This window comes from Macrobrachium rosenbergii, chromosome 37, assembly GCF_040412425.1.
Source record: "Macrobrachium rosenbergii isolate ZJJX-2024 chromosome 37, ASM4041242v1, whole genome shotgun sequence".
Taxonomy (NCBI): Eukaryota; Metazoa; Arthropoda; class Malacostraca; order Decapoda; family Palaemonidae; genus Macrobrachium; species Macrobrachium rosenbergii.
In genome coordinates this window covers 39,078,169-39,104,033 of record NC_089777.1, presented here as the reverse complement: position 1 = coordinate 39,104,033, position 25,865 = coordinate 39,078,169, and the positions used below count along the sequence as shown (strand labels likewise).

Genomic DNA, 25,865 nt, shown 5'->3' with positions numbered 1-25,865 from the left:
AGTACTAGTATCATAATTTGATTTTTATTAGGCTGCTGTATTGTCATTAGCTATTTTTAGTATGATTTAACTTATAATTGTAACTTACCCTCTACATGTACATCTTTCATAACAGCAAAACAGCAATCTGGAACTCCATAAATTTTTATTTGCAAAGACTGAAAGAAATTATTTCTAAAACTAATTTTTTTCTTATGCAGATATTAGAGTATAACAGTTTTATCTAAATAAATGGATGTACCCAGATTGTAGTCCATGATTTAAAGGGCGCAGTGCTGCTGCCATAAGACCCCATAATAAAGTAGGTGAGCATTGCTTCCTTATGATTGAAGGGATTTGCTTCAGATTTTTACCACTTATTAAACAACTAATACTGGAATTAACTGCATAAGGCAATAAAAAAATTTGACCTTAAGTTTATAAATTTTGCAATTAAAAAAGACGTAGTTTTTAATAAGTAATAATGTATAAAAAAAAGGTGCTTTCAAAAAAGGGATTTTGACGAAGGAAAAATCTATTTCTGGAGAGGGGACCGTGTCACCCGGTGAAAAAGTCCATTCAGCACTTATTTCTAGGTAATTCCGTTGCTAGATACCAGAGAAAGCTAAATGAAATGCTGGAGTTACTACCCCCAGAGCGAGCTCCATCAGATGGAGTCGTGTATGGAAAAGGGTGAACTACAAAAACACGGAACCTTATCCTATAGAGATCCCAAAGTCAAAAGTCCCACAGGGAGGTGCCGTTACAAACCCATGCACCACTCGCGGACAGCACACAAAACACCGCTAGCCGCATTCCATGAAAGCATCACCCCACCAGAATGATGTTTATTATGGGAGGGACATGACACATGATGGAGGTGGGTCACCGGGTGACACGGTCCCCTCTCCAGAAATAGATTTTTCCTTCGTCAAAATCCCTTTTCTGGATCGGGTCCCGTGTCAGCCGGTGAAAAATTAACAGAGAAATAAATATCATTCTTAAACTAAAGAGATAATAATTCTAAGGGGAACAGAAGACCGAAGGTCCAAAAAGAAATTTTTTAATCACTAGTAACAATAACAATAATGTACAAATGAAACTGATGTTAGCTTAAAATTAACATGACAATATGAAAAATATACATAAACAAAATAACTATACAATATTGAAAACCTTATAACTTAAATGTGTCATTTAGACAAACATATAGATAACACAGCCAGGTGAGAAGTCAAGGCAAGCCTGACTGAAATGACCGTAAGGGGATAACTGAGGCAGTGGAGGAGGAAATGACTAGGAATCAGAAAGGGAACCAGAGGGAGGAACAACGTTCCCTGCCGCGACTGCTGAGAATTTAAGAGCTTCTAAGGATTTCAAATAGTGACGTTTGAAAACCAAGGGTGACTTCCAACCAGTGTACCTGGTAAGATCCGTGAAATTCATGTAATGAAAGTAATTAATGGAGGTGGCCACAGCTCTAATATCATGAACTCTTGGGACTGAGTCAGGGTTAGCCTGCTTGATAAAGTAAAGGATCTGTTGTCTAATAGCAGACATAGAGAGATTACCCCTCCTTCCCTGATAAAGAGAGGCCCAGAAGAGATGTGAGAGGACCTGTCTAAATAAGCCCTCAAAGTATGAACTGGGCACAGGGACAGGTCTTGAGGCAGGGAGAGAATTTTCCAAGGCGACCACCTATGAAATGGATCTTCATTTTTGGCCAGGAAGGTAGGGTGAGGAATCAGCAAAACCTCCCCTGATGGAAGGAAGTCGACGTGGTTGAGCTCCCTAGAGAGTGCAGACAGCTCTGAAATTCTAGCACCTGAAGCTAGGCTAACTAAGAACAACGTTTTCCTCAACAAGGAAAGGTAGGGGCAAGACTGATTATCGATATCTGAGGCTAACTTCAACACGTCATTTAAAAACCAGGAAACCGTATGTGGACGGATTACTGGCCTCAGACGTGCACATGCTTTAGGGATGGAAGAAAAGTAAGGGTCTGTGAGGTCAATTTTGAAACCATACAAGAACCCTTTTCGTAAAGCCGACTTGACTGTAGTAACAGTACTAGCGGCTAAACCCTTCTCAAACAGTGATCTAAAAAAGGAGATTGCTAAATTTATGGTCATTACTGTAGCCTCAGATTCTTTCAAAAAGAGTGCTAGTTTCTTAATTGCTGAGTCGTACTGACGAAGAGTGGAGATCCGCTTATCTGATTCCAAGAACATGGTATTGACAGGATCAACGTTAGCATCCCTTTGAGCCACAAATTTCATAAAGTCCACAAAGCCAGGGCACTTTTGATTTTTGAGGAAGCTGACACAGTCTGAGTTTGTACTACTTGTGTTAGTTTCGGACTGGGGATTCGGATGTGGCGAAGTTTCAGTTCTAGCAGAAGAGGAAACCAGCTGCTCTTTGGCCAGTAGGGAGCCACTAGAGCTACTTGACCCTTGAACGTCCTTAGTTTGTGAAGGACCTTTAACAACAAGTTCACTGGAGGGAACAGATAGATCACCTTCCACCTGTTCCAATCCAATGACATTGCGTCCGTGAAAAGAGCTTGAGGGTCCAGGTTGGGAGCTACGAATGAGGGAGCTTGTTGTTGAGCTTGGTTGCGAACAAATCTACCTCCAGACCCGGAACTTGTTTGCAGATCCAATTGAACGAGCCCCTGTCTAGAGACCACTCCGACTCGAGGGGAGTTGTCCTTGATAGAGAATCTGCTACGACGTTCCGGACCCCTGCAAGATGGGTGGCAGATAGGTGCCACTTGTTCTTGCATGCCAAGGAGAAAAGTGCAATCATTACCTGGTTGATCCGGCTCGATTTTGAACCTCCCCTGTTTATGCAGTGGACTACCGTGGCGCTGTCCAGAACCAGTCTTGTGTGAATCTTCTTGGGGGGAAGAAGCTTCTTCAAGGTAAGGAAGACCGCCATGGCCTCCAGAACGTTTATATGGAACTGGCGGAACATGAGGGACCAAGTCCCCTGTACTTCTTGGTGTTGAGAATATCCTCCCCACCCGCTTAGGGAGGCGTCTGTGTGGATAACCAACGCCGGAGGAGGAAATTGCAGGGGGACTGACTTGGACAGGCTCTTGATAGTCGACCAAGGCCGGAGTCTCTTCTTCAAGATGTGAGGGATCAGAGACACCTTGTCCCTGAGACTGATATTTGCCCGACTCCGCCACACTCTGTTGATATCTTTCAGCTTCACTTTCAGCAACAGGTCTGTCACCGAAGCGAACTGAAGGGACCCCAAGACCCGTTCTTGGGTCCGCCGAGAGGCCCTTTTGGATTTGAGAAACTGCCTGGTTGCTCTGGCTATCTCCTTCCTCTTGGGAGGAGGAAGAGAGAGCTTGTGAGAATTCAGATCCCACTGGATTCCTAGCCATTGAAAACATCTGCTCGGAACCAGGCGGGACTTCTCCCTGTTTACACGAAAGCCCAAGGATTCTAGAAAGTCGACCACCACGGATGTAACTCTCTGGCATTCCTAGAAATAAGTGCTGAATGGACTTTTTCACCGGCTGACACGGGACCCGATCCAGAAATGCTTTTCCTTATGCTAAATTAAAGATGTATACTACATGCTGTGGAAGTTTCATTGAATTTGGTTTTAGTCTTTTTTGAGGTATTCTCCTATACTTTTTTTTTTTTTAAAGTAAGTTTTCAGAAAGTAGCAAAAGAATTTTTTTTTTTTTTTTTTTTTTAATAATTATGAAACTATGATAATTAAAAAGATGATTTTTGCAGTAAAAGTATTTTTTCATATAAACAATATCCCTTGAAATTTACAAAATAATTGGATGAAAAGAAATGTGCTCCCTGCTTGGTTTCCTCATGGGTGATTGACACTCATAATGTGTCTCCAATGGAGACACTTGCCTTTTGTTCTGATTTCTTTCGTCTTTTCAGTTCTCATAGTGTTTTTAGTTATGTATATTTCTCTTATAGTACATCTCTTCTTTGCTTCTATTTTGACAGAAAAAAATTGTACTCAGAAATGCACTGAAAAGTTGGGCCTGACATGACTCACGAAGTATATACACTGTGGCGGCACTACGTGATGCACCAGAGGGAAATGTTGCCATAAACTTACATACTTTTTTATTTTTTATTTTCATATAAGTGACATACCAAGTGATTATATAGCTATAGGTTTTCAACCATGGCAGCCTAAAAATTCAAAATTTGCAGTAGCGCTCAATTGTTTTTTGTAGGTGACGAGACCCTGCCCACTTTCAGGGAAGAAGAGGAACAACGTAGCAAAGAGCTCAATTCGTTTTCTGCCGGTTCTTGATGTACATTGGTTGTTCTCTGCAGCCTTTCTTCATCGTTTTTTAGGAGTATTTTCAAGGCATTGGTGAAATATTAGATTTTTGTTGTGGCCTTGAGTGATTAGTTGTTTCGTTAGCTATTTAGTGAACAGTATTCTAGATTTTGCTAATAATGTCAGATTCTGGTTCTAGTATTTGCTTTTGTAGTGAGGGGTAGAAAACTAGATTCACTAAATACTCTATTTTCATCTCATTTTTATGACTAAATGCACTTTTTGTGATAAAACTATTAAAATATTCAGGTAATGCTCGAGTTACCATTACGATAATTCACCTTATGATAATTCGATTTTGCAGTTGGGTAAGCAATCAATACCAATACCACAATATTATTTGTAAATATTTTAAAATTTCACGTGGGCGCAGGCAGCAGCGTAATCAGGCAGTGAGAGAGACCAGATTACAATAGACAACTTTTTCTCCATCTCTTTACCCCATCTTCTAGTTACAAAAGTAGAAGAGAATGATAAAAGTATTGTTAGTAACATTATACCTTGCGTAAATGTGTACAGCCATAAACAACCGACCAAGAAACTGTTGTTTTGCTTATAACCGAATCTGATAACAAATGCCTTTTACCTGGTATTTCAACCATCGTATGGTAATAAACAATTACCGTACGTCGTGGCACAATTGATGTTAAGTAGAGTAGGACTGATATATTTTTACATTATACCCTTATTTGGTATGGATAAAACATCGGCAAGGAAATATACTGCTAAATTTAAGCTGCAAGTTGTAGCTGAAGCTGATAATAAATAAGTATACCTTAGTTTTACCAGACCACTGAGCTGATTAACAGCTCTCCTAGGGCTGGCCCGAAGGATTAGACTTATTTTACGTGGCTAAGAACCAATTGGTTACTTAGCAGCGGGACCTACAGCTTATTGTGGAATCCGAACCACATTATAGCGAGAAATGAATTTCTATCACCAGAAATAAATTCCTCTAACTCTTCATCAGCCGGCGGAGGGAATTGAACTCCGGCCCATCGAATGACGGTCTAAAGCTCAACCGACTCGAGAAAACAATGTTCAGGCTGCTAATGACTATACTGTAAATTATCATGCATCGGCAACATGGATTAAACTCGATCGTAATTAAAAGGGGAGAGAAAGTATTTTAATCAAAACTACTGTGCATGAAAGAACACATTGCTGTTATTTTACACCGATAAATGATAAAATACATAAAGCTTGTATTATGATGAAATCAAGTGAAAATAGCGAACAGAATCTTGAATTTTTTTTTATACAAAAGAAACGTCCCCAAACAGCCATCGTCATCTACTAACAAAAATAATAGGTGAATTCATTTCACAACGAGACGTATTTTAGGTACATTTCGACTTAAAAACACTTCGTATAACGAAAAATAACCTTGCCCCATATTAATAAAGCATCTAGAGATACATTTACGCTAACTAGAAGCAAGGAAAGCGCTCAGAAGTGAGTTAAATGCAGCAAAATAAATGCCACATAAACATTTCCAAACCAAAACATTGATCACTATGATTGCAATTGATAATACGAAAGCAATATAAGAATATATATACAATATTATTGGATAAAGTGAATTAAGGCATAACATTTTAAAAGATCCATGGAAAAGATGCATATTCGTTATGTTGACGTTTGTATAATACGATATGTGAATATAGAGGAGAGTATAATGTAGGCTACGCTACCGTGTATGTAAACAATATGCCATAGTGTAGGCTAAGCTAATTCTTTTTTGTTATTGAATTTCTCTTTGTATTGAATTGTCATAAGTCACTGTGCAGGAACCTCCAGAATTAGCTGATATTAATAATTACTATACCATGTATGTAAAGAGTATATTTTATAGTGTAGGCTAGGCTACCATATATGTACACAGTACTTGGCACCGAATACCCTAGTGTAGGCTAGGCTATGTTCGAGATACATTTTGGTATTTCTTATGTTTTTTCCAACAAACGATGGTTTTTTATGGAACCTAACCCCATCGTAAGTAGGATAATACCTGTATAAGCATTTTTAGTTTGTTTTGTGTGTATTTGAACTATGAAAATAGGCAGTTCTAAGTGTTTTTAGAAGGGTTCTAAGTATTCACAGGTTTTAGCTATTCACGAGGGGGTGTGGTACGCATCCCCTGTGAAAAAGTATATCTTAGTTTAACCAGACCACTAAGCTGGTTAACAGCTCTCCTAGGGCTGGCAGGAAGGATTAGACTTATTTTTACGTGGCTAAGAACCTACTGGTTACCTAGCAACAGGACCTACAGCTTATTGTGGAATCCGAACCACATTATGACGAGAAATGAATTTCTATCACCAGAAATAAATTCCTCTAATTCTTCTTTGGCGGCTCGGAGAGTCGAACGCTGGGCCACAGCGTGCCAGTCGAAAGCTCTACCACTCCTCCAAAGAAGAACTACATCCCCTGTGAGTATGGGGGGTTTACTGTAGTGACAGTTTCCTGCTGGTGCTCCTAGACGAAGGTCCCTGTTGCGCTCCCTTGAACCTTGGAGAAGACATACCGGAGGTCCAAGGGAGGCCAGTGGGGTTTGCCCACAGGTGGTCACCACCTCAGTCAAACCTGTTGCCCAATCCGAGGTGTCGACAACGACCATTGGAAAGGCGTCAAAGTTAGTGCACACCACCTCTCATCAGATTCAGAAGGTTCCAGCCGTGACAAGAGGCACTGATGGCGCTTCCCTGCTTCTTCTTGTCCTCTCAAGAGGCACTCTGATGAAGCAGATCGCTCTCCTCCTCCAGTTAAGATGTATAGAGAGGCCAGTCATAGCCCTCAACCCTCCTGCAGCTTCGCTGAGCCTCCTTCTGCCTCTACCTCGGTTCACCCCCTGTGCCCTGAGCCATTTCCCCCATAAGTGGAGCGCTCATTTTTTGGCCCCCAAGTGTCTGAAAGACTGCTCAGACAGCAGTCACTGTCCTTTAAGCACATCTCAACCTACAAGCACCCGTCTCCCCCAGAGTGCGTGGCGCTGCCTCCAAGTGTCAGGTCTCCGGCTCCCGAGCTTGCGGCAGCAGCTCCTGCCCTCTCAGTGCCACCTTTGCCACCTCAAGCTCCTGCTTCAGTTCAAGAGGACTCTTCATTGCAGTTAATTAAGCATCAGCTGTCGGCTATTATGGGCTTTTTACAGAAAGCCCCCACTGCTCCCAAAACCACCCAGGATGTGTCTCACCAGTTTCTTCAGATGAAGAGGTTCTTGATCAAGCTACTCCCTCTCCTCCTTCGGCTTATGCTTCCCTGCTTAAATATCTTCTGGCCAGCTTTCCTGACTTCTTCGCACCTGCTGCCCTGGTTTCTCCAGTCTTGATCTTCCTTATGAGGAACCAGTCAGATGACAGCGCTCGGCTTCCCAAGTTGGTGCTTTCCTCCTCTTCAAGGAAGGCTCTCAAGGAGGTGGATGATTGGCTCTCTTCAAAGAGGGAACAGGGCAAAGCCACCTTTGCCTGGTCCCCCTCTAGACTGATACGTAGGAGATACTGCCCTTACTCTACTGGAGATGCTCCCTCTTTGGGAGTCACTGTCCTCCCCCCCCCCCCCTCAAGGGGACTTCTCTGGACTGGTTGATTCGTTGCGCTGCTCAGCCTTCGCGTCGGCCAAGCTCATGGAACTAGACCACCTTGTTAAGAATATATTTAAGGCATTTGAGGTGTTTAGTTTCCTTGCTGGACCATTGAGGCCCTCGCTAAGAATATCATTGACTGCTCTGACCTAGTGGAGGACCTAGCTTCAGACTGGCTAGCTGTTTTGTCATGTGCCGGCAAAGCTATCAGGAAAGGTTCCCTTGAGCTCGCCTCGCTCTTTACGATAGGGGTCTTGAAGAAAAGGGAGTTGTGGTGCTCCTTCACTACGAAAGGTGTCAGCCAGACCCAGAAGTCTGCTCTCCTGTTCTCTCCCTTAGACCAGCTGCATCTCTTCCCTCAAGTCACTATTCAAGAGATTTCCTCAAACCTCCAAAAGAAATTGGCCCAGGATCTGCTAGCCCAGTGTGCCAAGTGACCGAAGGAACCCTCCAGCTTCAGCCCTTTCATGGAGGCAAGCAGAGGCCCCAGACAAGACCCAGGACTAACCTGTGCATATCATCGAAATCCATTAAGAAGCTGTCCTTCCAGCCCATTACTAAGAAATGAAGTTTCAGTCCTTCGTGCTCCAGTAGGGGCTAGACTTCTCCACTTTTGGGAGGAGTGGAGTCACATAGGTGCAGAACAATGGATTGTCCAAGTCCTGAAGGAGGGTTACTCCTTTCCTCCGTTAGTAAAGTTCCCCATCACCTTGACTGCTTACTCGTAAGGCTCTGAGAAATTTTCAGCCCTGTCATGGGAAGTCGACTCCCTCCTTCTCAAAAGGGCTGTGGAAGAAGTTGAGGATCACAATTCAGAGGGGTTCTACAACCGTCTCTTCGTAGTCCTCAAGTCATCGGGGGGCTGGAGGCCTGTTCTCGATGTCAGCGCTCTGAAGTACTTCGTTCAGAGAACCAAGTTCAGTATGGAAATGAGTCGGTCGGTCATGCCTTCTATTCGCCAGGGCGATTGGATGGTCACCGTAGACATGCAGGATGCTTACTTCCATGTCCCAATCCATCCAGACTCCAGAAAGTACCTTCAGTTTGTTTTTCAGAACGGAGTTCTTCAGTTTCAGGCCTTGTGCTTTGGCCTCTCCACAGCCCCTCAAGTATTCACGTAGCCTCTCACACCCCTCGGCAAATGGCTTCATCTCCTCAGGATCAACCTCTCCCTTTATTTGGATGACTGGCTTCTCTGCTCTCTGTTGAAGGAGAAGTGCCCGTAGGACTTAAGGAAGACTTCTCCTGATTCAAGAGTTGGGCATTCTGATCAACAGGCAAAAGTCTCAACTAATTCCGACGCAAAATAGCTTTATTTGGGAATGATCCTGAACTCGCAGACTTTTCAGGTTTTTCCATCCCACAAAAGAGTCGACTCCTGCTTTCGCGCAGTCTGCAGGTTTCTCTCTCTACCAGACTGCTCGCCCAGTCAGTGAACGAGTCTCTTGGGGACTGGGCTCCATCAGGCAGTTCGTAAAGTTGGGCAGGCAGCACATGAGAATGCTACAGTTCTTTCTCAAGGCCAGTTGGAACAGAAAGACCTGCAATGGTGGCTGTGGGAAGGAAGACTTCTTCAAGGAAAATCTCTTCCGCTTCCGTTGAACCCCGACCTAGACTTTTATTTTGATGCATCAGACCTATTATCCATTTCAAGGACCTCAAGTCATCATTTTTCTCAGATATCTTTCAAACTGATTACATTAATACCCCAAACTTGCACGATTCGAGTTGTGCAAATTCACAGACACGCGAACATTTCATTGGAACCTAACTGATTGTCATACACAAGTTTTTCACAAAGACACAAACATTTGCAAATACTGAGAAACCATGCAAAAGTGTTTATTTAATTTTTATGTAATTCATCAGTTTTCAAGCTTTTATGTGTAAATTAACCCTTAGTGGATGGATTGAGCTTCAGTGTGAAGTAAAACAGGTTTGGGGAGGTGGATGGATTGAGCTTCAGTGTGAAGCAGAATTACGCACCACTGTTATGGTAATAATGATTCGAAACAAAGGTGCCAATACTTCTATATGCTATAAATTCACTAATGGCAACTTTTATACAGAAGTGAGAATTAGGCCAGCATCAGTAATGCTTGTGACTTCAAGAGGGAAGGTACTGCATCTCTCTCTCTCTCTCTCTCTCTCTCTCTCACATGAGACTTTTTGTAAATTTGCCTGTAAATATACGAAGGGGTTACTGTTGTTTTTTGTTTTTGTCTTTTACGATAGTATGTCGGTTGTAAGTGTAATTTTGCAAAGAAATATTAGAAAAAGCATGTAAAAGTAATAAAAAAGTTACTGAATCTTCCTTCTCATAAATTTACGTGAATATTTTACAACAAATATGCAAAAAATTTGTTACTGCTTTTATTTCTTATGTTTTGATATTGTGTGAACAATAATAATAATTTTACAAAATCCACAAAACTTATTTATTAGAAAAAACATATATAAGTTGGTAAAATTTACGATTGTCTTGTTAATGAGGCCCCACAAGGAATTGTAAATAGTAATTTTCAACTTCTTGTGGAAGGTAGGGAAAATTTTTTAGAATTTTTTTATTTATACTGTGTGAATGTACATGTCATTCTCTTTCCATTGGTGTGATTTTTTTTTATTTTGCCGACCTCAAAGTTTCCCCGGTCTGGGGTGCTGCACATTGATAAATTATGCCGTCCCTTAAGGGTTAAATAACATTAAATAATAAAAGTAATAATTTCTCTCTCTCTCTCTCTCTCTCTCTCTCTCTCTCTCTCTCTCTCTCTCTCTCTCTCTCTCTCTCTCTCTCTCTCTCTCTCTTTACTGAGAAGAGATAATTTTTATGGTACATGGATGTTTATCTGTTTTATATAAATAAATGATTTATCTAATAATAGTACTAAGTTTCAAATATTGATAAAATTAATAATAATATAATTGTAATTACAAAATTCATATGTGATAAGTATATTAAACAAATATCTTTCCCTCATCTTTTGTTCGAGGCTTGAAGGCAAAGCTGTCAGACTTGTCGGTTTAACATGACAAGAAGGGAGAGTGTTGCTGATTAGCGAGTCAAAGGTTTCCTACTAATTCTCTCTCTCTCTCTCTCTCTCTCTCTCTCTCTCTCTCTCTCTCTCTCTCTCTCTCTCTCTCTCTCTCTCGTAGTTAGTGCAACCTACTTATTACTGTTTCTCTGTATGTCTAAAACTGTACAGTAGATAATTTTAAATTGATCTAATTTTACCTGTACCATTTAGCAACTAAATGCGCTGTTTTAAAACATAGAGACATAGAGCATTTCAGAACAAAGAGAAAGAGACAGAATAAAGAAGTTTTTTTTAAAAAATGCTCTCTCAGAACAAAGAGAAAGAGACAGAATAAAGAAGTTTTTTTTTTTTTAAATGAGGTTGAGAACTTCTAAAAATAGATCGGTGGAATGGGGGGAGAGAGAAATTGTATACTAATCTTCACAGTCTCCTATATTTTTATGTCAACCATTTTTTTTTTTTTTTTTTTTTTTTTAAGGGTAATGTATTAAGCCTACTTTAAAATGAAATTACAGTAACTTAAATTTCATTTAAAAGTTAGTTTAATACTGAATTTCCTTTTTTTGATATCTAAAGTAAGAATAACTCTCTCTCTCTCTCTCTCTCTCTCTCTCTCTCTCTCTCTCTCTCTCTCTCTCTCTCTCTCTCTCTCTCTCTCTCTCTCTCTCATAGTTAGCACTTACACATTTTTACAACTTATTATTTCTCTGTGTCTTTACCTGTACAGTAGATAGTTTAAATTTATCTAATTTTACCTGTACCATCTGTGAAGTGTAAATGTGCTAATGTGGCAAATACATTCTAAAATATAGAGACAATAACTAAGAGTTGTATTAGTCTCCAAATAAAAAAACACTGTTTGTTCATGGAAAAGCATTTCAGAACAGAGAGAAAGAAACGTAGAATAAAGAAGTTATTAAAAAGAGGTTGAGAAGACTTCTAAAAATAGATCGGTCGGAAGGGGAGAGACAAAAATTCTCTTCCAACTCTACTTTTATGTCAACCATTTATTTCTTTTTTTAAGGGTAATGTATTAAGCTAACTTTTAAATGAAATTACAGTGACTTTAATTTCATTTAAAATTTAGCTTAATAATTTGGGAGCATGATTAGGGTCATATTTAGTGTTTAAACTTTAGAAATAAGCATTTATCAGCATTTTAAGAGACCATGCCAAACTTACGCGAAAATTCGTCTTGCGCGAGGGGTTCTGGAACCTAACCTCATGTAAGTTGGGGGTATGACTGTATATGATTGAAATGGTACTTTGACATAGTGTTCAAGACACCTCCTGCTAATTTTTGGTAGTATAGTGCATTGTCAAATGGTTTTAGTTAAGGTGTTTACTTTTGACTTACATGGCGTTGCCAAGCATCGCCAAACTACACATCCGAACGTCCATTATCCCCATCCTGTCCCTCCCTCTCTCTTCCCCTCCGTATCCCTCCCTCAATCCACTTTCCTGTCTATGGGGGATAGCAGATGTTCGGTTGCTGACTCATGCGACTTTCCCTTTAAAGGTGAAGAGTAAATGCCTTAACTAACACCATTTGACAATGCACTATATTACCAAGAATTAGTGGGAGGTGTCTTGTACACTGTGTCAGAGTACCATTTCGATCAAATAATCAGTCTGAAAGATATTTAAGAAAAATGATGACTCATGGTCCTTGAAATGGATAGTAGGTTGGGGGCCTTTCTAGAGGATCAAGAAGTTTCCGGGACATGGTCCACAGAACAAAGAAACCTTCATAAATGTCAAGGAACTGAAGGCTATTCATCTGGGTCTCCAAGCCTTCACGACCCTGATCTTCGGCAAAACAGTGGTTGTTCACGCGGACAACACCACTTCCCTGTCCTATATCGACAAGCAGGGGGGGCATTCATTCTTTCTTCCTATGTGAAGCCACGAAAGATCTCCTCCTCTGGATGGAAGAGAACCACGTCACCCTTATCACTTGATTCATTCAAGGGAGACTGAATGTTGTCCACTCTGGCTCTGACAGAATTCAGACTGTATGGAATCTCGTCAGAGCAAAAGGGTTTTCAAAAGCAGCTGCGGAGGCTACTGCTAGGTAGGTGTCAGTCATCCAACAACGTCTATTAATCCAAGTGGACAGTACTCCGGAGGTGATGCAGTCGACATAACATCTTATTTTCTGAAACGACTGTAAGTCAAAGCCGACTTCCTGCTCTACCTGAGATCCTCTAAGAAGTTATCGTCCTCCACTATCAAGGGGTATAGAGCAATGTTGAGTTTGGTCTTCAAACACAGAGGGATAGAACCAGATTCTGAGCAACCTCATCAAATCCTTTGATACGACTAGGCAAAGGAAGTCAGAAGACGTCTCTTGAAATCTCAACATAGTTTTAAAGTGGCTAGTAGGTCTTGCTTTTGAACCTCTCCATTCTGTCTCTAAGAGATCTTACTAGGAAGACTCTTCCTCATTGCTTTGGCCACAGCCAAACATATCAGCGAGCTTCAGGCTATTGACAAGAGAGCCTGGTTCGCACAAGGAGATGCAGTCTGCTTGTTCTCTCTCGGGTTCCTTGCCAAGAACGAGGACCCTTCCAACCCCTGGCCCCCTTTCTTCACCATCAGAAACTTGATGGACATCCTTGGACCAGCAGAGGAAGAAAAGCTTCTTTGTTCAGTAAGAGCCCTTAGATATTACCTACAAAGGACTAAAAAGTTTAGAGGACCTTGCATTCATCTCTGGTGCTCAGTCAGGAACCCTTCTCGTGTGATGTCGAAGAATGCTCTGTCATATGTTTGAGAGACTTGATTTCCGAGGTATACTCTCACATCCAAGAGGATATCCTCCCGTCTTTTCAGGTGAAAGCTCATGAGGTCTTAGCTGTCACTACCTCTCCTGCCTTTAGACGTAATACGTCCCTCTCGTCCATCTTATACTCTACCTATTGGAAGTGGAAACTGTGTTTGAAGATTGTAGTACCTTAGGCTGTGGCTGGCACGGTGTTGGGAGAGGAAGCATAGGGATCTCTTTTTCCCTCCTTTATCTCCTCACTTTGATTCAGGGTGTTGAGTCTAGGGGGATCCTGGGGGTACAATGTACTTGGAGTAGCCACCAGTTTTTTAGTGTTTTGGGTGTAGGTTTGTATTGGAGTGTAAGTGACGGTGTTGTTTGGTTTTTTTATTCTGGTTCTGCACCCAGGGCAAGGGCACCATTTTAAACTCTGATAGCCATCGGGAACATTCCTTCGCTGCAAATTTCCCTCTAAAGTAGGGGCAACCCATGGCTATACCGCCATGCCACCACAGGTTAAGATGAGCACTAACCAGAGGCAGTACCCACCTGCAGTAGCTGTCTTACCAGGTAAGGAAACAACATGCATTGTATCAGTGCTAGCAACTTTTCTATTTCCAAGTCATTACTGTATTTTTCTTAATGTTTTGGTGTGGAATACGTCCATGTCTCCCACCTCCTGTCAGTGTGGATTCAGCTATATAATTACTTTGTAAGTTACTTATATGAAAATGTTATTTTCCCAATAAAATTAAGTTTCATATATTCTTGCCAAGTAATAATAGATTCGGAGCCCTCCCTCCTCCCCTCACATGGACATTAGGGCATAAACGAATTGAGCTCTTTGCTACGTTGTTCCTCTTCTTCCCTGAAAGTGGGCAGGGTCTTGTCACCTACACAAAACAATTGAGCACTACCATGAATTTTGAATTTTTAGGCTGCTGTGGTTGAAAACCTATAGCTATATAATTACTTGGTAAGTATATATGCAACTTAATCTTATTATGAAAACAACCTTTTTTTTTTTTTTTTTTTTTTTTTTTTTTTTTTATTCGTGAGTCTTTGATGTGGCGTTGGGGCTCTTGAACCCCTGGAATTTGTTCCTGGGTTTGAGTCCAAGAGTTCTATACAGGCAGTCCCTGGTTATCAGCAATCCGGTTTTACGGGGCTTGTCTAGCAATGAAAATAGACAATTTTCGTTGCTGAAAATCAGCGATTTCTGCTTGTCGACACTGATAATTGGGTATTGGTGCCAATACGTACTGTTTCCAAACATAGGCGCCGATAACTGAAAATCAGTGCTTTTCATTGTCGATAAGTGCCGAAAAAGCTTTGAAAATCCCCAATTTTCGGTTATCATCATGCCGTAAGAACGGAACCCCTGCTGATAACCGGCGACTGCCTGTATGTATTAACACATAAATGTGGAATAAGTATTATGGAACTTTCCACCTTCAGTAAGATTTATTGGACCTGGTGAATAGGAAAAGATATCATAGCTGGGACTTGATTTATATCCGAAGCTAAATAGTGGGAACTGTGGTAGGATCATTAACTACCCAATAATGTTTGGGGTCTGGTTCTGGAGATAGGACTCTCGGCATTCTATCTGGTTTGTCCATAAGATGATTAGGCCTACACTTGAGCCACCATAATTGTGTAAACTACCATCCCCTGTGGGGTAGGGTATGGGGCAGACATTTGGGAGTCAGTTCTCACTTGTGCCATTGGTGGAAGAATAAACTCCATGAAAGGCTGATGATATCCTTTTAAGGTTTTCAGTTTTAATTTTTTTAAAAATTCGATCTTTACGAGTAGTAGCTATTAAGATTCGAGTACCCCTGGGCCCTCTGATGATACCGCTCTGGCACAGATGATGACCGCTGCAACCTCCTCTGACAACCTTTGCTTGGAAAAATCTAGGAACCTAGTAGTGTAATTACACTGGAACCCTATGCTCCAACACAGAGTAAAGGGAAATTGACCAGAAATATATGTGAAATAGGACCAGGAGTATTTGAAGCCTCTTATGATAAATATTTGACTTTTAATCTGGAAGATTCTAGCTGTGATATTTTTAATGTGTACAGAGACATTGCAAAGTGTTGTGGCCGAGAGCCCAAGATATCATCTGAAGGTCAGGGAAAACTGACAGTAGAATCGACCTCGGCAAAAGAAAGTGAAAAATTGAAAGCATTATCACATCTCAGAGGAGTTAAAGTAGACTATGCAGTACTTGCTTTTTAGAATTACTCCAAGGGAATGATATTTGCACCCCAACTGATGACGTATTCGGAGGAGAAGCTGGTAGAAGAATTAAAAGATCAAGGTGTGATTAGAATTGAAAGAATGGAGAAGATGATCAATGGAGCCTTAGCTCTATTTCTAAATTTAATTGTGCTTAGTTCTAACTTGATTACTTGATACAGTATAATAAAAGCAAGCTGGTTGTGTTTTAAAGTTAAGCAATATGTCCCAAGATCGAGATGTTTTCGTTGTCAAGAATTTGGGCATATGTTAGGGTATTTTAGGCAGAAGCTACAAGGCTAGCCTGCCACACGTTTGTTAAGTGTAGTGAACCAGGGCATGGTGTATGTAATAAAGAAGCAAGATGTATACATTGTGGAGAGAATCATCCATCATCATCACTTAATTGTGATGTGTGCATCATGAAAAAAGAAATATAAACATTAAGAGTAACTGGTGGTCTTACGTTTAGAGAGGCAAACGAAAGCATATTGAATCGGTAAGTTAGAACTGGAATACAGGCAGTCCCCGGTTAACGGTGGGCTCGGTTAACAGCGATCCGGTTTTATGGCGCTTCTCTAGCGACGAAAATCGGCAATTTTCGGCGCCAGCGCCAATAATTGGGTATTGGCGCCAATACATACCTAACAGAGGCACCGATAACCGAAAAGGCGCCAAAATCGCCGATTTTCAGCTAGCGGCGATTTTCGGTTATCATCACACCCTCAGAAACGGAACCCCGCCGATAACTGGGGACTGCCTGTATCCTTTTCCAGTGATGCAGCCAACTGAAGAAGAAATATAAATGCTACCAGAGGTGCTTCTCCTGGCAGTGTAAAAGGAGGATCAGTGGCAACCTGTACTCATGCCTCTTTGGAGGCTGCGCCAGTAGTTTTTGGTGTTCATGTCTCTTTGGGGATGGCGCCAGTGATTTCTGGTGCTCCTGTCTCTTTGGAGGCTGCGCCAGTAGTTTCTGTTGCTCCTGCCTCTTCGGAGGTGGCGCCAGTGATTTCTGGTGCTCCTGCCTCTTCAGAGGTGGCGCCAGTGATTTCTGGGGCTCCTGCCTCTTTGGAGCCGATATCAGTGATTATGATGTTCTTGCCTCTTCGGAGGCAGTGCCAGTGATTTTTGGCATCTGCCTCTTCGGTGGTAGTGCCAAGGTTACCTGGCACTCCCGCCTCTCTGGAGGCTGTATTATCAGCATCTGGTGCTTATGTCTCCCTGGCGCCTGCACCAACTGCAACTGGTGCTTCTGATGCTATGGAGGATGCACCAATTTTGTCTGACCTTCACACTCCTCCGCAGGCAGCACCAGCTTTGTCTGGTGTTCCTGAGATTGGTAACCCTCCAAAAAAGGAAGGTAGCCATAAATAATCGGTCTCCTTCTGGGAAAAAGCAGGAGCAAGGCAGTAAGCTGAAAGCACTTAGAAGAAGCTCCAGTTGAACAGCCTCAAAAGCAAAGTAGAATTCATTAATTTTCTCCAATGGAACTGTCAGGGATTAAGAGTGAAATGGGAAGAACTAAGGCTGCGCCTATCAGAAGTGTCTTTGTATGTATAGCCTATGATTGGTAATAATACATGTCCCAGCCCATGAGAGTATGCATCCTATCATTCCCCTTATAAATAGATATAGGAAGCCATAGGGTGTAGCTTTATATATTCGTAATGACACCCACAAAATCCTATTAGTGTCCAGTCTACACTGCAAGTGATAGGTGTGCTAATCCATTTGTAAAGAAAATATACAGTATGCTCTCTCTACCTACCACCTAGTAAATTCTTCACCACTGATGAATTTAAATCCTTTATTCAACAGTTACCACATCCCTTTGTTGTTCTGGGAGACATGAATAGCAGAAGCCCTCTTTGGGGTGACATCGTCACCAATCAAAGAGAAAGTTGCCTGTGTTCTATCATAGACGGTGAAAATGTGGGAATCCTCAACACTGGGGAGTCTACACATTTTCACGTTCAAACAGAGACATTATCAGCAATTGATTTATCTATATGCAGTGATGACTGCCTTATTGATTGGAGAGTGCTAAATGATAGATTTACCAGTGACTATTTTCCAGTAGTTGTGAATTTAGCATCAGATGCTCCATCTTCAAGGCTTCCTAAGTGGAATATTAGTAAAGCTGATTGGGCAACATTCCAGGAATCAGCTCATAGACGACTTCCCTGTGTAGATGATGCTCTTGACTTTTTTAATACAATATGTTCTAGACTGGTCTTCAAGCTGTACCTAGGACTTCGGGCATATTTATCCGTCAACCAGTTCCCTGGTGGACTCATAATTGCCAGAAGACTCAGAACTATGAGGTCAGCTTACACCAGATACCACAGACGAAAATGTGAGTACTGTACAGTAATACCCCAAACTTGCACAATTCTAGTTGCACGAACTTACAGAGAGACAAACTTTTCATTGGAACCTAACTAATGGTCATACAAGAGGTTTTCACAGACATGGAACATTTGCGAATCTTGAGAAACCCTGCAAAAGTGTTTGTTTAATATTTTATGTAATTTATAAGTTTTCAAGAGTTTGTGTAAATTAAATTACATTAAATAATAAAAATAATAATTCTCTCTCTCTCTCTCTCTCTCTCTCTCTCTCTCTCTCTCTCTCTCTCTCTCTCTCTCTCTCTCTCTCTCTCTCTCTCTCTCACTGAGATGAGAGAATTTTTATGGTACATGTATAATGTTTACTAGTTTTATATAAATTATTTATCTAATAAGTATTAGTTTTCAAATAATAATATGATTAAATAATAACAATAATAATAATAATATACTGTAATTACAAAATTTGTACTACATATGTGATACGCATTTTAAACAAACAAATATCATTCCCTGATATTTTGTGAACTCGCTCGAGGGCAAAGCTGTTAAATATGTCTAATTAATGTGACAGGGAGGGGGAGTGTTGCCGATAGCTGGTCAAAGGATTCCTAAGTAATTCTCTCTCTCTCTCTCTCTCTCTCTCTCTCTCTCTCTCTCTCTCTCTCTCTCTCTCTCTCTCCGTAGTAATTATAAATAATTTCACTCTCTTAACGTAAGGACAACAAGTCTCTCTCTCTCTCTCTCTCTCTCTCTCTCTCTCTCTCTCTCTCTCTCTCTCTCTCTCCCCGTAGTAATTCATAAATTATTTCACTCTCAGAACGTAAGGACAATAATCCTCTCTCTCTCTTTAATTCCTAGTTAGTGCTCACACGTATTTTACAGCTTATTACAATTTCTCTATGTCTTTACCTGCACAATAGAAAATTTTAAATTGGTCTAATTTTACCTGTACCATCTACGAACTGTAAATGCACTAGTGTGGCAAATATTATGTTGTAAAACATAGAGACAACTAAGAGTAGTATTAGTCCAAATAAAAAAACTGTTTGTTCATGAAAAATCATTTCAGAACCGAGAAAGAGACGTACTAGAATAAGGTAGTTCTTAAAAACTAGGTTGTGAAGATTTCTAAAAATGGATTGGTCGGAAGGGGGAGAAAGAGGAATAGTATACATAATCTTCACACTCCTATATTTTTACATCAACCATTTATTTCTTTTTTTAAGGCTAATGTATTAAGCTAGCTTTTAAATGAAATTACAGTACAGGCAGTCCCTAGTTATCGGCAGGGGTTCCGTTCTGGACAGCGTGACGATAACCGAAAATCTGCAATAATAGCATTGATCCCTGGTTATCAGTGCTGATATTCAGTTATCAGCGCTGATAAGTGGGATCAGCACCGATAACCAGGGTCGGTGCCGATAACTGGAGATCAGCAAATGTCGGTACCAAAAATCTGGTTATCCTCATCACTAGACAAGTGCCGTAAAACTGGATCGCATGTAACTTTAATTTTAAAAAGTTATCTTAATACTTTGGTACCATGGTAAGGATCATATTTAGTGTTCAAACTCTAGAAATAAGGACTTATTAGCATTTTTAGAGACCGTGCCAAACTTAGGCAAAAATTCGTTTTGTGAGAGGAGTATGGAACTTAACCTCGCGTAAGTTCAGGGTATGACTGTATCACTGTGTTGAATTTTGAGAAGCAAGAGCTGATTTCTGCATGGAAATTAAAAAGGCACAAAAGGAATCTTGGACAATTTTCATATCACTAAATTCTAAAACACCCTTGACTTTAGTTTGGAAGAGTTAGAAAAATAGTGGGTAAATTTACTCATTGTCAGCCTCCAATTGTCAAGATCAATGGTTGTGAAGTAGCAGATCCCTGGTTAGTAGCAACTGAGTTTGCTAATCATTTTGCAGATGTTGCAAAGAAAAATGATGACAGACCCTATTCAGCTCAAAGAAGGCTAATGGAACACGTAGAAATTGATTTTAATACATCAAGGAATGAACAATATAATGCACCTTTTACTACGAGGGAATTTGAATCTTCCTTAAGTAAATGTAATGAATCAGCTCCTGGACTGGATGATATAACATATTCAGTGATTAAGCATACCCCCGAAAACACCAGACTTTTCATATTAAGCTTTAATAAAAAGAATTTTCCAAGAATCTTCCCTAAGCTTTGGGAGACTGTAAAATTACTGCCATTCATGAAACCAGGGAAAGGCCCTCTCAAGACAGAATTATCGTCCTGTTGCACTGACATAAAGTCTGTGTAAGATCATGGAAAAAATTAACACACGTATGATGTGGTGTCAGGAACGTGGTAAATATCTGTCACCTGCTCAGTGTGGTTTTCAAAGTATGCACTCCACAACTGATGTATTGGTTCAAATGGAATCTTCAATACGTGAAGCTTTTGCTAACAAGCAGCATCACATCACTGTTTTCTTTGATCTTGAGAAGGTTTATGATACAAGCATCTGAGGGTTCTTTATGAATGTAACCTGAGAGGCAATTTGTTTCAAGTTCAGGTAGGAGTAACAATGTCAGATGTGTTCAACCAAGAAGAAAGAGTGCCGCAAGGAAGTTCCAAGTTTAACCTTGTTTGCCTTAGCAATGATGGGGTATCCAAAATAATTCCCCTAGATATAACATATAAGGTACCCTTTTCGTTGATGACCTTTTGATGTCTTTTGTAGCAACAAGGATGGCAGTGGCTGAATGCTGCCTTCAGCTCTGCCTTGATAATGTAGTCAAGTTGGCTCAGATGAATGGTTTTAGGTTTTCAGGTAGTAAAACAGTAACCATACACTTTTGCCATATAAGAATCCTGATCCAGATCTGTTCATGCATGGGCAGAGAATCCCTTATGTTGGTAAAACAACGTTTCTTGGATTAGTTTTTGACAGCAAGCTGACATGGATTCCACATTGAAGTATTTCAAAACAAAACTCTTGAAAGCAGTGAATGTCCTGAAAAGTTCTGTCCCACACTTTGTGGGATGCAGACCAAACTCCGATGTTGAGACTGTACAAAGCTTTAGTGTTTTCAGAATTAACTTATGGGTGTGAAGTGTACACCTCAGCAAAGCCTAATAGCCTTAAAATGCCCTATTCAAACCATCATGGAGGAATAAGATTAGCTATAGAAGCATTTAAATCATCTCCAGGTGAGAGCATGCTTGTAGATGCTGGTGAGATGCTGCTGGAGCTACATTACCGTGTGCTGGTTCAGAGCTGGTGCAGATTTCAGAGGCTCCCGAATGAAAGACATTGGCAGTTCTATGAAAAACACCCCAAGCAAACCCAACCATTTGCTTTGGGAGTGAAATAACCCGTGAACTAAACTCCTGAAGACAGTGATTTTACCAGCTAGGTATTTGGCTATTCCCCTTCCAGAGGTAAAATTCTGTAAATATTTTAATTCTACAAAGGCAGAAATGTCCAATGAGGCAATGCATTCAATATTTTTAGATCATTCCTCGCAACATGATAACTCCGTACCAGTTTTCATGGATGGCTCAAAGTCTGATTCTGGTGTTGGCTTTGGAGTAGCCTTCTCTGATATAGGAAGAAGTGGGAAATTATCATCTGTTGCATCTATTTTTACAGCAGAATTGGATGCAGTTTTAAAGGCCTTGAAGGAAATTTTAACTCAGAATGGAAATAGTTTTACTAATGTTGTGACTCGAGAAGCGTTCTTTAGTCATTGGAATCTTTTAACTCTTTAATCCCTCTGGTTTTAGAAATACTGGAATGACTGCTTTTAGTGAAAAGAAGAGATAAAGAAGTAAATTTTTTGGACTGCCTTCCCATTTTGGGGTGGTTGGGAATGAGCAAGCTGATCAACTTGCTAAATCAGCGGTCACCTACCCAGAACCCTTCATTTGTTACGCCCCTTTGGCTGGCGACGTAACTTCCAGGTTTAAGCAAAATAAAATAGCCAACTGGAAAAGATGGTAATAGCACACTCGACACACAGTTAAGGCAGGAACGGAAACACCGAGCAAAATTTAACAATATTTATTTATAAAAAAAAAAAAACACAAAAAAAAAAAATTACTTCCTTTGCATCACAGGACAGATAGTAAAAATTATATTTAGGCAATGATACCATATCTCCTAAAACTAATAACTAGACCCTAACATATAAAAAAGAAAGAACGTCTCAAAATTACTCAATAGTCTTTATAGCCGGCAATTAAACAAAACCACTACCTACTTATAATGCAGAAAGAAAGAAGTAAGAGAAATTACAACTAGGAAAATCCTTAATCTCCTACCTAAATTTTATAAACTAAATCAACGAAATACGCCACAGCAATACACTGGTCTACAAAAACTTCAATACTCCAACGACTGGACACATACAAATAATAATAATCATAATAATAGTAATAATAATAATAATAACGATAAAGGGGCAACAACAAAACCCCCACAAATGGGACATATAATATATATATAATAGTTAAACAAATAACTTAGCCTACCAAACAAAATATATAAAGGAGTAATAGTCTGGCGATAATACACCACCTCACGTAATTCCGTATCCTGAAGGGGGAACACAGAAACTGGTCGCAAAACGGTCAGAGCCAGGAACTAACACCAGAAGACGGGGGACATCACAATAATCGAGTTATTCACTCTTACCTGGCGTAAGCCACCCTACTGGCCTCCTAACGAGCTGACACAGCTCCCTCCACAGCCGCAGGTACCACCAAGCCCTTGCAAGGTACAAAGTCAGATGCCAGATGAAGCTCGGTCCGTCGGGCAATGTACTCCTAAAGGCTCCCTGGGTTCATCGGGAAACTCCACTCTCCCGGGTTCGTCAGGAAATGCACACACTACCCAGACAAAATTATATGGAGCCGTGATCAGCAAGGTGATAAGTCTCACCAAGACGAAGTTCTCCAGAGAGAAAGAAACCTCCAAAAGCACACGGAGGAGGCAAAGGGCGACGCCCAAAAAAATCACAGGCAGGCAGCTGGAGGGTCAAGCGTAAGCTGTAAACAGTCCCGAACTGTTCTTCAAAACGGCCAAAGGCCAAAAGCCACGCTCGTTCAACATCACTCCCGAAATAAAAAAAACAAGTGTTAAACACAGCACTGACACTTAAACACTTAGCGGGAGGAAGAGTCGCAAAACACCACTGCACTAATTTACTGCACAAAATACTGCACTATTGGCTTAAACTAAACTTTACAAAAACAAAAGTTAACCTTGATACTAAATCCTTAAAATTAACTTAAAACTAACTTTAAATTCATACAGAAAACTTGTTCTTACAGATCCAAAAACAAAGAAAGCAAAATCTTTAAAGTTCAGAACCCCCATTGTTAACTGGGGACTGCCTACTGCCATATCAGGATGTATATCCTCTAGTAGGTCAGAAAATTAAAAAGGTTTGGCTATCCCTTTGGGAAAATATTTTAATGCACGGAAAAATGCACAGTATTACGTCATCTGTGTCTCTTTGGTCATATCCCTATATGTGCTGGTAGAGGATTGGGCTTACAAGACACTCATGGGTTCTTGATGTCTTGTGAAAATCCTTCATTTTGCGATGAGACTGTATTGTGCACTTGACTCTGAGACATATACTGGTCAAATGTCCCAGTCTTGGGAATTTGAGACATAGATTCCTGTCCAGGGGACATGACAGAGGAGGACATTTTATCTTGGCTATAATTCTCAGTGAGGATTGTAATATAGAGTAGTTATACTGTATACCTTAGTGAGGGAGGTGGGCATCCTCAACAGATTTTAAACCTTATGCTCTTGGTATGTATATATAACATTATAAATTTACAAGTATGATTAAATATATTTTGTTACATATTCAGTATATGAAACCCTTTTTGAATTTATTTATCCTTTTAGTTTCCTGTTTAATTTTGATGCAGCGTCAATAACCTAGGTGTTGTGATTCCAGTTTTAGTAGTGCTAAATCAGCCAATTAATTTGTTCTTGAGTAGACACCCTGTTAAGATATCCTGAGGAAGTAAAACATAATATTCATTTTATTTTTACCTTTTGTCAGAATAAATAAATTGACTTGTAAATTATTTCACTTATGATAACATAAATTTTATATACATGAATGGTGAAGAGGAAGATTGCTATCAATTTATGTATATAGCACATTGATTTACATACCATGGTTATCAAGAAATACAGAACTAAGAGTAAGTCAAGAAATGCAGTTGTAAAAATAAGTCAAGACACGCACAGCATTGTATGTAAATTGTTTGGCGCAGTACGTGTCTGATGCCACTTTGATGAGTGCTGAGAGGATCGGGAAATTTGGGCGAGTTACTCTGATCTCAAGTTTTCGTCAATGCTATCACTAGAGAAAATGGAGATATTTTAGTGGGTAAAACAAGTATATCAGTTATTTCAAACTAAATGGGATTAGAAAAATTTTTTCAAGTTTTGTGACAATTTTGTCGCTTAGTGCCGTACAAGCGATGACAAAATTGTCAGTAAACCCAGCTGAAAAATCTTTTGAGCAATAGCACTTCGGGATATTCTTACAGGTGTGGCCTGCAACATACTACCTTTCGCTTACCTGAGATAATTCTGCATCTAACAAGGGGGGGCCACACTTGTGATCAGAGTACTGTAATAGAAGTCAGTCTAAAGTAACTTTAACTGAATATTGAGGGAAAATCAAGGTTTCACTTAAGTTATAATTACACAAATCAGAAGAAATATTCACAGGAACTTAAATTACCAGCTCCGTGGCACCATGGTTATGTTAAATCACAAAGCAAAATGGAGCCACTAGCTAATCAGATATGCACTGAGAAAACCTCTAAGATTAGATTAAAATTAAACAGGATCGTGCAGCATATGCACAATAAATAAATAAGCCTTCAGATTTCAAATCTTGAAGGGGTCTTCTCAAACTGGTAATTGAGGGGAAGAGGCACTGTGGAATCAGGCAATACACAGCAACACGATCACCCATTCTGCAATACAGAACCGCATTACCACTTGATTGCCATAACAAATAGAACGTTCACTTTGGGAAGGCTGAGAGGGAGAATCATTCAGAGAACAAATGAAATGGAAACTGGAGAAGCACTTATGTTTTATGTTACACAAGTAAAAGTTACACCACTTCACTTTATGTTTCACAGGTAAAAGTTACACCAATTCACTTAGGCTTCAAAGGAAATTGCAAGGGAGTGAATATTTGAGAGCAGTAGAAATATAGTAAAAGGATGTGTGTGTGCCGAACAATTCCAAATCCAACTGTACCTTTGCCCTGGGGATGAGACGTCTTGATGGTAATGCCAGACTTTGAATTTAATAATAGGGATCTTTGGTGGGTTGGATCCATGGACACAACAAAAGTAACTGTAGGAGGGAGGGGGTTGGAAGACTGACTGACAAGAATTGTGCCCTGGCTGCTGGCTTGGCACAAGCTGTCTCATGATCCTCTGTCTTTATATGCTGTCAATCTCCCACCTTTTCCCAGTCTCACGTGTTGGGTCAACCTGGGTGATTACTGTTAGACTTTACTGGCTTCGCTAGTGTCCGTTGACG

General features: G+C 40.4%; 1 protein-coding gene across 2 annotated transcripts in view; it reads left to right on the top strand.

Moving 5' to 3' along the window:
* LOC136825509 (ras GTPase-activating-like protein IQGAP1) overlaps positions 1-25,865 on the top strand; it is a 235,338-nt gene that overhangs the window by 156,205 nt on the left and 53,268 nt on the right. The gene's annotated exons all lie outside the window — the stretch shown is intronic.